General features: G+C 55.3%; 1 protein-coding gene across 1 annotated transcript in view; it reads left to right on the top strand.

The window, feature by feature from the left end:
• Positions 1-13,387, top strand: part of LOC132385649 (kelch-like protein 10) — a 576,518-nt gene that overhangs the window by 524,631 nt on the left and 38,500 nt on the right. The window lies entirely within an intron of this gene.

The following is a 13,387-nucleotide window of genomic DNA, read 5'->3' as shown; positions in this document are numbered from 1 at the left end:
AGGAGATTTACCAGGATGCTGCCTGGACTAGAGAGGGTGCAGAGGAGATTCATCAGGACGCTGCCTGGATTAGGGAGGGTGCAGAGGAGATTCACCGGGATGCTGCCTGGATTAGAGAGGGTGCAGAGGAGATTTACCAGGATGCTGCCTGGATTAGAGAGGGTGCAGAGTAGATTCACCAGGATGCTGCCTGGATTAGAATGGGTGCAGAGAAGATTCACCAAGATGCTGCCTTGATTAGAGAGGGTGCAGAGGAGATTTACCATGTCGCTGCCTGGATTATAGAGTGTGCATAGGAGATTCACCAAGATGCTGCCTGGATTAGAGAGGGTGCAGATGAGATTCAGCAGGTCGCTGCCTGGATCAGGGAGGGTGCAGAGAAAATTCACCGGGATGCTGCCTGGATTAGAGAGGGTGCAGAGGAGATTCACCAGGAGGCTGCCTGGATTAGAGAGGGTGCAGAGGAGATTTACCAGGACGCTGCCTGAATCAGGGAGGGTGCAGAGGAGATTTACTAGGACGCTGCCTGGATCAGAGAGGGTGCAGAGGAGATTCACCAGGATGCTGCCTGGACTAGAGAGGGTGCAGAGGAGATTCATCAGGACGCTGCCTGGATTAGGGAGGGTGCAGAGGAGATTCACCGGGATGCTGCCTGGATTAGAGAGGGTGCAGAGGAGATTCTCCAGGACCCTGCCTGAATCAGGGAGGGTGCAGAGGAGATTTAGCAGGACGCTGCCTGGATCAGAGAGAGAGCAGAGGAAATTCACCAGGACGCTGCCTGGATTAGAGAGGGCGCAGAGGAGATTCAGCAGGATGCTGCCTGGATTAGAGAGGGTGCAGAGAAGATTCACCAGGATGCTGCCTGGATTAGAGAGGGTGCAGAGGAGATTCACCAGGATGCTGCCTGGATTAGTGTGGGTGCAGAGGAGATTCACCAGGATGCTGCCTGGATTAGAGAGGGGGCAGAGGAGATTCACCAGGAGGCTGCCTGGATTAGAGAGGGTGCAGAGGAGATTTACCAGGACGCTGCCTGAATCAGGGAGGGTGCAGAGGAGATTTACTAGGACGCTGCCTGGATCAGAGAGGGTGCAGAGGAGAGTCACCAGGATGCTGCCTGGATTAGAGAGGGTGCATAGGATATTCACCAGGATGCTCCCTGCATTAGAGAGGGTGCAGAAGAGATTCACCAGGAGGCTGCCTGGATTAGAGAGGGTGCAGGGGAGATTCACCAGGATGCTGCCTGTATTAGAGAGGGTGCAGGGGAGATTCACCAGGATGCTGCCTGGATTAGAGAGGGTGCAGCGGAGATTCACCAGGATGCTGTCTGGATTAGAGAGTGCGCAGAGGAGATTCAAAAGGACGCTGCCTGGATCAGAGAGAGTGCAGAGGAGATTCACCAGGACGCTGCCTGGATTAGAGAGGGCGCAGAGGAGATTCACCATGTCGCTGCCTGGATTACAGAGGGTGCATAGCAGATTCACCATGATGCTGCCTGGATTAGAGAGGGTGCAGATGAGATTCTGCAGGTCGCTGCCTGGATCAGGGAGGGTGCAGAGAAAATTTACCAGGATGCTGCCTGGATTAGAGAGGGTGCAGAGGAGATTTACTAGGACGCTGCCTGGATTAGAGAGGGTGCAGAGGAGATTCACCGGGATGCTGCCTGGATTAGAGAGGGTGCAGAGGAGATTCACCAGGAGGCTGCCTGGATTAGAGAGGGTGCAGAGGAGATTTACCAGGACGCTGCCTGAATCAGGGAGTGCGCAGAGGAGATTTACTAGGACGCTGCCTGGATCAGAGAGGGTGCAGAGGAGATTTACCAGGATGCTGCCTGGACTAGAGAGGGTGCAGAGGAGATTCATCAGGACGCTGCCTGGATTAGGGAGGGTGCAGAGGAGATTCACCGGGATGCTGCCTGGATTAGAGAGGGTGCAGAGGAGATTTACCAGGATGCTGCCTGGATTAGAGAGGGTGCAGAGTAGATTCACCAGGATGCTGCCTGGATTAGAATGGGTGCAGAGAAGATTCACCAAGAAGCTGCCTTGATTAGAGAGGGTGCAGAGGAGATTTACCATGTCGCTGCCTGGATTATAGAGTGTGCATAGGAGATTCACCAAGATGCTGCCTGGATTAGAGAGGGTGCAGATGAGATTCAGCAGGTCGCTGCCTGGATCAGGGAGGGTGCAGAGAAAATTCACCGGGATGCTGCCTGGATTAGAGAGGGTGCAGAGGAGATTCACCAGGAGGCTGCCTGGATTAGAGAGGGTGCAGAGGAGATTTACCAGGACGCTGCCTGAATCAGGGAGGGTGCAGAGGAGATTTACTAGGACGCTGCCTGGATCAGAGAGGGTGCAGAGGAGATTCACCAGGATGCTGCCTGGACTAGAGAGGGTGCAGAGGAGATTCATCAGGACGCTGCCTGGATTAGGGAGGGTGCAGAGGAGATTCACCGGGATGCTGCCTGGATTAGAGAGGGTGCAGAGGAGATTCTCCAGGACCCTGCCTGAATCAGGGAGGGTGCAGAGGAGATTTAGCAGGACGCTGCCTGGATCAGAGAGAGAGCAGAGGAAATTCACCAGGACGCTGCCTGGATTAGAGAGGGCGCAGAGGAGATTCACCAGGATGCTGCCTGGATTAGAGAGGGTGCAGATGAGATTCAGCAGGTCGCTGCCTGGATCAGGGAGGGTGCAGAGAAAATTCACCGGGATGCTGCCTGGATTAGAGAGGGTGCAGAGGAGATTCACCAGGAGGCTGCCTGGATTAGAGAGGGTGCAGAGGAGATTTACCAGGACGCAGCCTGAATCAGGGAGGGTGCAGAGGAGATTTACTAGGACGCTGCCCGGATCAGAGAGGGTGCAGAGGAGATTCACCAGGATGCTGCCTGGACTAGAGAGGGTGCAGAGGAGATTCATCAGGACGCTGCCTGGATTACGGAGGGTGCAGAGGAGTTTCACCGGGATGCTGCCTGGATTAGAGAGGGTGCAGAGGAGATTCACCAGGATGCTGCCTGGATTAGAGAGGGTGCAGAGGAGATTTACCAGGATGCTGCCTGGATTAGAGAGGGTGCAGAGTAGATTCACCAGGATGCTGCCTGGATTAGAAAGGGTGCAGAGTAGATTCACCAAGATGCTGCCTTGATTAGAGAGGGTGCAGAGGAGATTTACCAGGATGCTCCCTGGATTAGAGGGTGCAGAGGAGATTCAGCAGGATGCTGCCTGGATTAGAGAGGGTGCAGAGAAGATTCACCAGGATGCTGCCTGGATTAGAGAGGGTGCAGAGGAGATTCACCAGGATGCTGCCTGGATTAGTGTGGGTGCAGAGGAGATTCACCAGGATGCTGCCTGGATTAGAGAGGGTGCAGAGGAGATTCACCAGGAGGCTGCCTGGATTAGAGAGGGTGCAGAGGAGATTTACCAGGACGCTGCCTGAATCAGGGAGTGTGCAGAGGAGATTTACTAGGACGCTGCCTGGATCAGAGAGGGTGCAGAGGAGATTCACCAGGATGCTGCCTGGACTAGAGAGGGTGCAGAGGAGATTCATCAGGACGCTGCCTGGATTAGAGAGGGTGCAGAGGAGATTTACCAGGACGCTGCCTGAATCAGGGAGGGTGCAGAGGAGATTTACTAGGACGCTGCCTGGATCAGAGAGGGTGCAGAGGAGATTCACCAGGATGCTGCCTGGACTAGAGAGGGTGCAGAGGAGATTCATCAGGACGCTGCCTGGATTAGGGAGGGTGCAGAGGAGATTCACCGGGATGCTGCCTGGATTAGAGAGGGTGCAGAGGAGATTCTCCAGGACCCTGCCTGAATCAGGGAGGGTGCAGAGGAGATTTAGCAGGACGCTGCCTGGATCAGAGAGAGAGCAGAGGAAATTCACCAGGACGCTGCCTGGATTAGAGAGGGCGCAGAGGAGATTCACCAGGATGCTGCCTGGATTAGAGAGGGTGCAGATGAGATTCAGCAGGTCGCTGCCTGGATCAGGGAGGGTGCAGAGAAAATTCACCGGGATGCTGCCTGGATTAGAGAGGGTGCAGAGGAGATTCACCAGGAGGCTGCCTGGATTAGAGAGGGTGCAGAGGAGATTTGCCAGGACGCAGCCTGAATCAGGGAGGGTGCAGAGGAGATTTACTAGGACGCTGCCCGGATCAGAGAGGGTGCAGAGGAGATTCACCAGGATGCTGCCTGGACTAGAGAGGGTGCAGAGGAGATTCATCAGGACGCTGCCTGGATTACGGAGGGTGCAGAGGAGTTTCACCGGGATGCTGCCTGGATTAGAGAGGGTGCAGAGAAGAATCTCCAGGACCCTGCCTGAATCAGGGAGGGTGCAGAGGAGATTTAGCAGGACGCTGCCTGGATCAGTGAGGGTGCAGAGGAGATTCAGCAGGATGCTGCCTGGATTAGAGAGGGTGCAGAGAAGATTCACCAGGATGCGGCCTGGATTAGAGAGGGTGCAGAGGAGATTCACCAGGATGCTGCCTGGATTAGTGTGGGTGCAGAGGAGATTCACCAGGATGCTGCCTGGATTAGAGAGGGTGCAGAGGAGATTCACCAGGAGGCTGCCTGGATTAGAGAGGGTGCAGAGGAGATTTACAAGGACGCTGCCTGAATCAGGGAGGGTGCAGAGGAGATTTACTAGGACGCTGCCTGGATCAGAGAGGGTGCAGAGGAGAGTCACCAGGATGCTGCCTGGATTAGAGAGGGTGCAGAGGAGATTCACCAGGAAGCTGCCTGGATGAGACAGGGTGCAGAGAAGATTCACCAGGCCGCTGCCTGGATAGAGAGAGGCTGCAGAGGAGATTCACCAGGACGCTTTCTGGATTTGAGAGGGTGCAGAGGAGATTCACCAGGACGCTGCCTGGATTAGAGAGGGTGCCGAGGAGATTCACCAGGGTGCGGCCTGGATTAGAGGGTGCAGAGGAGATTCATCAGGACGTTGCCTGGATTAGGGAGGGTGCAGAGGAGATTCACCAGGATGCTGCCTGGATTAGAGAGGGTGCAGAGGAGATTCACCAGGATGCTGCCTGGATTAGAGAGGGTGCAGAGGAGAATCTCCAGGACCCTGCCTGAATCAGGGAGGGTGCAGAGGAGATTTAGCAGGACGCTGCCTGGATCAGTGAGGGTGCAGAGGAGATTCAGCAGGATGCTGCCTGGATTAGAGAGGGTGCAGAGGAGATTCACCAGGAGGCTGCCTGGATTAGAGAGGGTGCAGAGGAGATTTACCAGGACGCTGCCTGAATCAGGGAGGGTGCAGAGGAGATTTACTAGGACGCTGCCTGGATCAGAGAGGGTGCAGAGGAGATTCACCAGGATGCTGCCTGGATTAGAGAGGGTGCAGAGGAGATTCACCAGGAAGCTGCCTGGATGAGACAAGGTGTAGGAGTTTCACCAGGATGCTGCCTGGATTAGAGAGGGTGCAGAGAAGATTCACCAGGCCGCTGCCTGGATAGAGAGAGGCTGCAGAGGAGATTCACCAGGACGCTTTCTGGATTTGAGTGGGTGCAGAGGAGATTCACCAGGACGCTGCCTGGATTAGAGAGGGTGCCGAGGAGATTCACCAGGGTGCGGCCTGGATTAGAGGGTGCAGAGGAGATTCATTAGGACGCTGCCAGGATTAGGGAGGGTGCAGAGGAGATTCACCAGGATGCTGCCTGGATTAGAGAGGGTGCAGAGGAGATTCACCAGGATGCTGCCTGGATTAGAGAGGGTGCAGAGGAGATTTACCAGGATGCTGCCTGGATTAGAGAGGGTGCAGAGTAGATTCACCAGGATGCTGCCTGGATTAGAAAGGGTGCAGAGTAGATTCACCAAGATGCTGCCTTGATTAGAGAGGGTGCAGAGGAGATTTACCAGGATGCTCTCTGGATTAGAGGGTGCAGAGGAGATTCAGCAGGATGCTGCCTGGATTAGAGAGGGTGCAGAGAAGATTCACCAGGATGCTGCCTGGATTAGAGAGGGTGCAGAGGAGATTCACCAGGATGCTGCCTGGATTAGTGTGGGTGCAGAGGAGATTCACCAGGATGCTGCCTGGATTAGAGAGGGTGCAGAGGAGATTCACCAGGAGGCTGCCTGGATTAGAGAGGGTGCAGAGGAGATTTACCAGGACGCTGCCTGAATCAGGGAGTGTGCAGAGGAGATTTACTAGGACGCTGCCTGGATCAGTGAGGGTGCAGAGGAGATTCACCAGGATGCTGCCTGGACTAGAGAGGGTGCAGAGGAGATTCATCAGGACGCTGCCTGGATTAGGGAGGGTGCAGAGGAGATTCACCGGGATGCTGCCTGGATTAGAGAGGGTGCAGAGGAGATTTACCAGGATGCTGCCTGGATTAGAGAGGGTGCAGAGTAGATTCACCAGGATGCTGCCTGGATTAGAATGGGTGCAGAGAAGATTCACCAAGATGCTGCCTGGATTAGAGAGGGTGCAGAGAAGATTCACCAGGATGCTGCCTGGATTAGAGAGGGTGCAGAGGAGATTCACCAGGATGCTGCCTGGATTAGTGTGGGTGCAGAGGAGATTCACCAGGATGCTGCCTGGATTAGAGAGGGTGCAGATGAGATTCAGCAGGTCGCTGCCTGGATCAGGGAGGGAGCAGAGAAAATTCACCGGGATGCTGCCTGGATTAGAGAGGGTGCAGAGGAGATTCACCAGGAGGCTGCCTGGATTAGAGAGGGTGCAGAGGAGATTTACCAGGACGCTGCCTGAATCAGGGAGGGTGCAGAGGACATTTACTAGGACGCTGCCTGGATCAGAGAGGGTGCAGAGGAGATTCACCAGGATGCTGCCTGGACTAGAGAGGGTGCAGAGGAGATTCATCAGGACGCTGCCTGGATTAGGGAGGGTGCAGAGGAGATTCACCGGGATGCTGCCTGGATTAGAGAGGGTGCAGAGGAGATTCTCCAGGACCCTGCCTGAATCAGGGAGGGTGCAGAGGAGATTTAGCAGGACGCTGCCTGGATCAGAGAGAGAGCAGAGGAAATTCACCAGGACGCTGCCTGGATTAGAGAGGGCGCAGAGGAGATTCACCAGGATGCTGCCTGGATTAGAGAGGGTGCAGATGAGATTCAGCAGGTCGCTGCCTGGATCAGGGAGGGTGCAGAGAAAATTCACCGGGATGCTGCCTGGATTAGAGAGGGTGCAGAGGAGATTCACCAGGAGGCTGCCTGGATTAGAGAGGGTGCAGAGGAGATTTACCAGGACGCAGCCTGAATCAGGGAGGGTGCAGAGGAGATTTACTAGGACGCTGCCCGGATCAGAGAGGGTGCAGAGGAGATTCACCAGGATGCTGCCTGGACTAGAGAGGGTGCAGAGGAGATTCATCAGGACGCTGCCTGGATTAGGGAGGGTGCAGAGGAGTTTCACCGGAATGCTGCCTGGATTAGAGAGGGTGCAGAGGAGAATCTCCAGGACCCTGCCTGAATCAGGGAGGGTGCAGAGGAGATTTAGCAGGACGCTGCCTGGATCAGTGAGGGTGCAGAGGAGATTCAGCAGGATGCTGCCTGGATTAGAGAGGGTGCAGAGAAGATTCACCAGGATGCTGCCTGGATTAGAGAGGGTGCAGAGGAGATTCACCAGGATGCTGCCTGGATTAGTGTGGGTGCAGAGGAGATTCACCAGGATGCTGCCTGGATTAGAGAGGGTGCAGAGGAGATTCACCAGGAGGCTGCCTGGATTAGAGAGGGTGTAGAGGAGATTTACCAGGACGCTGCCTGAATCAGTGAGGGTGCAGAGGAGATTTACTAGGACGCTGCCTGGATCACAGAGGGTGCAGAGGAGAGTCACCAGGATGCTGCCTGGATTAGAGAGGGTGCAGAGGAGATTCACCAGGAAGCTGCCTGGATGAGACAGGGTGCAGAGAAGATTCACCAGGCCGCTGCCTGGATAGAGAGAGGCTGCAGAGGAGATTCACCAGGACGCTTTCTGGATTTGAGAGGGTGCAGAGGAGATTCACCAGGATGCTGCGTGGATCAGAGTGGGTGCAGAGGAGATTTACCAGGATGCTGTCTGGATTAGAGAGTGTGCAGAGCAGATTCAAAAGGACGCTGCCTGGATCAGAGAGAGTTTAGAGGAGATTCACCAGGACGCTGCCTGGATTAGAGAGGGTGCAGATGAGATTCAGCAGGTCGCTGCCTGGATCAGGGAGGGTGGAGAGAAAATTCACCGGGATGCTGCCTGGATTAGAGAGGGTGCAGAGGAGATTCACCAGGATGCTGCCTGGATTAGAGAGGGTGCAGAGGAGATTCATCAGGACGCTGCCTGGATTAGGGAGGGTGCAGAGGAGATTCACCAGGATGCTGCCTGGATTAGAGAGGGTGCAGAGGAGATTCACCAGGACTCTGCCTGGATCAGAGAGGGTGCAGTGGAGATTCACCAGAATGCTGCCTCGATTAGAGAGGGTGCAGAGGAGATTCACCAGGAGTCTGCCTGGATTAGAGAGGGTGCAGAGGAGATTCACCAGGACGCTGCCCAGATTAGAGAGTGTGCAGATGAGATTCACCAGGACGCTGCCTGGATTATAGTGGGAGCAGGGGAGCTTCACCAGGATGCTGCCTGGATTAGAAAGGGTGCAGAGAAGAATCACCAAGATGCTGCCTGGATTAGAGAGGGTGCAGAGGAGATTTACCAGGATGCTGCCTGGATTAGAGGGTGCAGAGGAGATTCACCAGGACGCTGCCTGGATTAGAGAGGGTGCAGAGGAGATTCACCAGGACGCTGCCTGGATCAGAGAGGGTGCAGTGGAGATTCACCAGGATGCTGCCTGGATTAGAGAGGGTGCATAGGATATTCACCAGGCTGCTGCCTGCATTAGAGAGGGTGCAGAAGAGATTCACCAGGAGGGTGCCTGGATTAGAGAGGGTGCAGAGGAGATTCACCAGGACGCTGCCCAGATTAGAGAGTGTGCAGATGAGATTCACCAGGACGCTGCCTGGATTAGAGAGGGTGCAGGGGAGATTCACCAGGATGCTGCCGGGATTAGAGAGGGTGCAGAGGAGATTCACCAGGATGCTGCCTGGATCAGCGAGGGTGCAGACGAGATTCACCAGGATGCTGTCTGGATTAGAGAGTGTGCAGAGGAGATTCAAAAGGACGCTGCCTGGATCAGAGAGAGTGCAGAGGAGATTCACCAGGACGCTGCCTGGATTAGAGAGGGTGCAGAGGAGATTCACCAGGTCGCTGCCTGGATTAGAGAGGGTGCATAGGAGATTCACCAGGATGCTGCCTGGATCAGCGAGGGTGCAGACGAGATTCACCAGGATGCTGTCTGGATTAGAGAGTGTGCAGAGGAGATTCAAAAGGACGCTGCCAGGATCAGAGAGTGTGCAGAGGAGATTCACCAGGACGCTGCCTGGATTAGAGAGGGTGCAGAGGAGATTCACCAGGTCGCTGCCTGGATCAGAGAGGGTGCATAGGAGATTCACCAGGATGCTGCCTGGATTAGAGAGGGTGCAGTTGAGATTCAGCTGGTCGCTGCCTGGATCAGGGAGGGTGCAGAGAAAATTCACCGGGATGCTGCCTGGATTAGGGAGGGTGCAGAGGAGATTCTCCAGGAGGCTGCCTGGATTAGAGAGGGTGCAGAGGAGATTCACCAGGATGCTGCCTGGATTAGAGAGGGTGCAGAGGAGATTCACCAGGATGCTGCCTGGATTAGAGAGGGTGCAGAGGAGATTCACCAGCACTCTGCCTGGATTAGAGAGGGTGCATAGGAGATTCACCAGGATGCTGCCTGGATTAGAGAGGGTGCAGATGAGATTCAGCAGGTCGCTGCCTGCATCAGGGAGGGTGCAGAGAAAATTCACCGGGATGCTGCCTGGATTAGAGAGGGTGCAGAGGAGATTCACCAGGAAGCTGCCTGGATTAGAGAGGGTGCAGAGGAGATTTACCAGGACGCTGCCTGAATCAGGGAGGGTGCAGTGGAGATTTACTAGGACGCTGCCTGGATTGAGAGGGTGCAGAGGAGAGTCACCAGGATGCTGCCTGGATTAGAGAGGGTGCAGAGGAGATTCATCAGGACGCTGCCTGGATTAGGGAGGGTGCAGAGGAGATTCACCAGGATGCTGCCTGGATTAGAGAGGGTGCAGAGGAGATTCACCAGGATGCTGCCTGGATTAGAGAGGGTGCAGAGGAGATTCACCAGGAGGCTGCCTGGATTAGAGAGGGTGCAGAGGGGATTCACCAGGACGCTGCCCAGATTAGAGAGTGTGCAGATGAGATTCACCAGGACGCTGCCTGGATTATAGTGGGAGCAAGGGAGCTTCACCAGGATGCTGCAGGGATTAGAGAGGGTGCAGAGGAGATTCACCAGGACGCTGCCTGGATTAGAGAGGGTGCAGAGGAGATTCACCAGGATGCTGCCTGGATTAGAGAGGGCGCAGAGGAGATTCAGCAGGATGCTGCCTGGATCAGGGAGGGTGCAGAGAAAATTCACCGGGATGCTGCCTGGATTAGAGAGGGTGCAGAGTAGATTCTCCAGGACCCTGCCTGAATCAGGGAGGGTGCAGAGGAGATTCACCAGGAGGCTGCCTGCATCAGAGAGGGTACAGAGGAGATTCAGCAGGATGCTGCCTGGATTAGAGAGGGTGCAGAGAAGATTCACCAGGATGCTGCCTGGATTAGAGAGGGTGCAGAGGAGGTTCACTAGGATGCTGCCTGGATTAGAGAGGGTGCAGAGGAGATTTACCAGGATGCTGCCTGGATTAGAGAGGGTGCAGAGGAGATTCACCAGGAGGCTGCCTGGATTAGAGAGGGTGCAGGGGAGATTCACCAGGATGCTGCCGGGATTAGAGAGGGTGCAGAGGAGATTCACCAGGATGCTGCCTGGATCAGCGAGGGTGCAGACGAGATTCACCAGGATGCTGTCTGGATTAGAGAGTGTGCAGAGGAGATTCAAAAGGACGCTGCCTGGATCAGAGAGAGTGCAGAGGAGATTCACCAGGACGCTGCCTGGATTAGAGAGGGTGCAGAGGAGATTCACCAGGTCGCTGCCTGGATTAGAGAGGGTGCATAGGAGATTCACCAGGATGCTGCCTGGATCAGCGAGGGTGCAGACGAGATTCACCAGGATGCTGTCTGAATTAGAGAGTGTGCAGAGGAGATTCAAAAGGACGCTGCCAGGATCAGAGAGAGTGCAGAGGAGATTCACCAGGACGCTGCCTGGATTAGAGAGGGTGCAGAGGAGTTTCACCAGGTCGCTGCCTGGATCAGAGAGGGTGCATAGGAGATTCACCAGGATGCTGCCTGGATTAGAGAGGGTGCAGTTGAGATTCAGCTGGTCGCTGCCTGGATCAGGGAGGGTGCAGAGAAAATTCACCGGGATGCTGCCTGGATTAGGGAGGGTGCAGAGGAGATTCTCCAGGAGGCTGCCTGGATTAGAGAGGGTGCAGAAGAGATTCACCAGGATGCTGCCTGGATTAGAGAGGGTGCAGAGGAGATTCACCAGGATGCTGCCTGGATTAGAGAGGGTGCAGAGGAGATTCACCAGGACTCTGCCTGGATTAGAGGGTGCATAGGAGATTCACCAGGATGCTGCCTGGATTAGAGAGGGTGCAGATGAGATTCAGCAGGTCGCTGCCTGCATCAGGGAGGGTGCAGAGAAAATTCACCGGGATGCTGCCTGGATTAGAGAGGGTGTAGAGGAGATTCACCAGGAAGCTGCCTGGATTAGAGAGGGTGCAGAGGAGATTTACCAGGACGCTGCCTGAATCAGGGAGGGTGCAGTGGAGATTTACTAGGACGCTGCCTGGATTGAGAGGGTGCAGAGGAGATTTACCAGGATGCTGCCTGGATTAGAGAGGGTGTAGAGGAGATTCACCAGGAGGCTGCCTGGATTAGAGAGGGTGCAGGGGAGATTCACCAGGATGCTGCCGGGATTAGAGAGGGTGCAGAGGAGATTCACCAGGATGCTGCCTGGATCAGCGAGGGTGCAGACGAGATTCACCAGGATGCTGTCTGGATTAGAGAGTGTGCAGAGGAGATTCAAAAGGACGCTGCCTGGATCAGAGAGAGTGCAGAGGAGATTCACCAGGACGCTGCCTGGATTAGAGAGGGTGCAGAGGAGATTCACCAGGTCGCTGCCTGGATTAGAGAGGGTGCATAGGAGATTCACCAGGATGCTGCCTGGATCAGCGAGGGTGCAGACGAGATTCACCAGGATGCTGTCTGAATTAGAGAGTGTGCAGAGGAGATTCAAAAGGACGCTGCCAGGATCAGAGAGAGTGCAGAGGAGATTCACCAGGACGCTGCCTGGATTAGAGAGGGTGCAGAGGAGTTTCACCAGGTCGCTGCCTGGATCAGAGAGGGTGCATAGGAGATTCACCAGGATGCTGCCTGGATTAGAGAGGGTGCAGTTGAGATTCAGCTGGTCGCTGCCTGGATCAGGGAGGGTGCAGAGAAAATTCACCGGGATGCTGCCTGGATTAGGGAGGGTGCAGAGGAGATTCTCCAGGAGGCTGCCTGGATTAGAGAGGGTGCAGAAGAGATTCACCAGGATGCTGCCTGGATTAGAGAGGGTGCAGAGGAGATTCACCAGGATGCTGCCTGGATTAGAGAGGGTGCAGAGGAGATTCACCAGGACTCTGCCTGGATTAGAGGGTGCATAGGAGATTCACCAGGATGCTGCCTGGATTAGAGAGGGTGCAGATGAGATTCAGCAGGTCGCTGCCTGCATCAGGGAGGGTGCAGAGAAAATTCACCGGGATGCTGCCTGGATTAGAGAGGGTGTAGAGGAGATTCACCAGGAAGCTGCCTGGATTAGAGAGGGTGCAGAGGAGATTTACCAGGACGCTGCCTGAATCAGGGAGGGTGCAGTGGAGATTTACTAGGACGCTGCCTGGATTGAGAGGGTGCAGAGGAGAGTCACCAGGATGCTGCCTGGATTAGAGAGGGTGCAGAGGAGATTCATCAGGACGCTGCCTGGATTAGGGAGGGTGCAGAGGAGATTCACCAGGATGCTGCCTGGATTAGAGAGGGTGCAGAGGAGATTCACCAGGATGCTGCCTGGATTAGAGAGGGTGCAGAGGAGATTCACCAGGAGGCTGCCTGGATTAGAGAGGGTGCAGAGGAGATTCACCAGGACGCTGCCCAGATTAGAGAGTGTGCAGATGAGATTCACCAGGACGCTGCCTGGATTATAGTGGGAGCAAGGGAGCTTCACCAGGATGCTGCAGGGATTAGAGAGGGTGCAGAGGAGATTCACCAGGACGCTGCCTGGATTAGAGAGGGTGCAGAGGAGATTCACCAGGATGCTGCCTGGATTAGAGAGGGCGCAGAGGAGATTCAGCAGGATGCTGCCTGGATCAGGGAGGGTGCAGAGAAAATTCACCAGGATGCTGCCTGGATTAGAGAGGGTGCAGAGTAGATTCTCCAGGACCCTGCCTGAATCAGGGAGGGTGCAGAGGAG

The sequence above is a fragment of the Hypanus sabinus genome, assembly GCF_030144855.1.
Source record: "Hypanus sabinus isolate sHypSab1 chromosome X1 unlocalized genomic scaffold, sHypSab1.hap1 SUPER_X1_unloc_6, whole genome shotgun sequence".
NCBI classification, from domain to species: Eukaryota; Metazoa; Chordata; class Chondrichthyes; order Myliobatiformes; family Dasyatidae; genus Hypanus; species Hypanus sabinus.
This window is presented reverse-complemented; position numbering and strand designations above follow the sequence as displayed.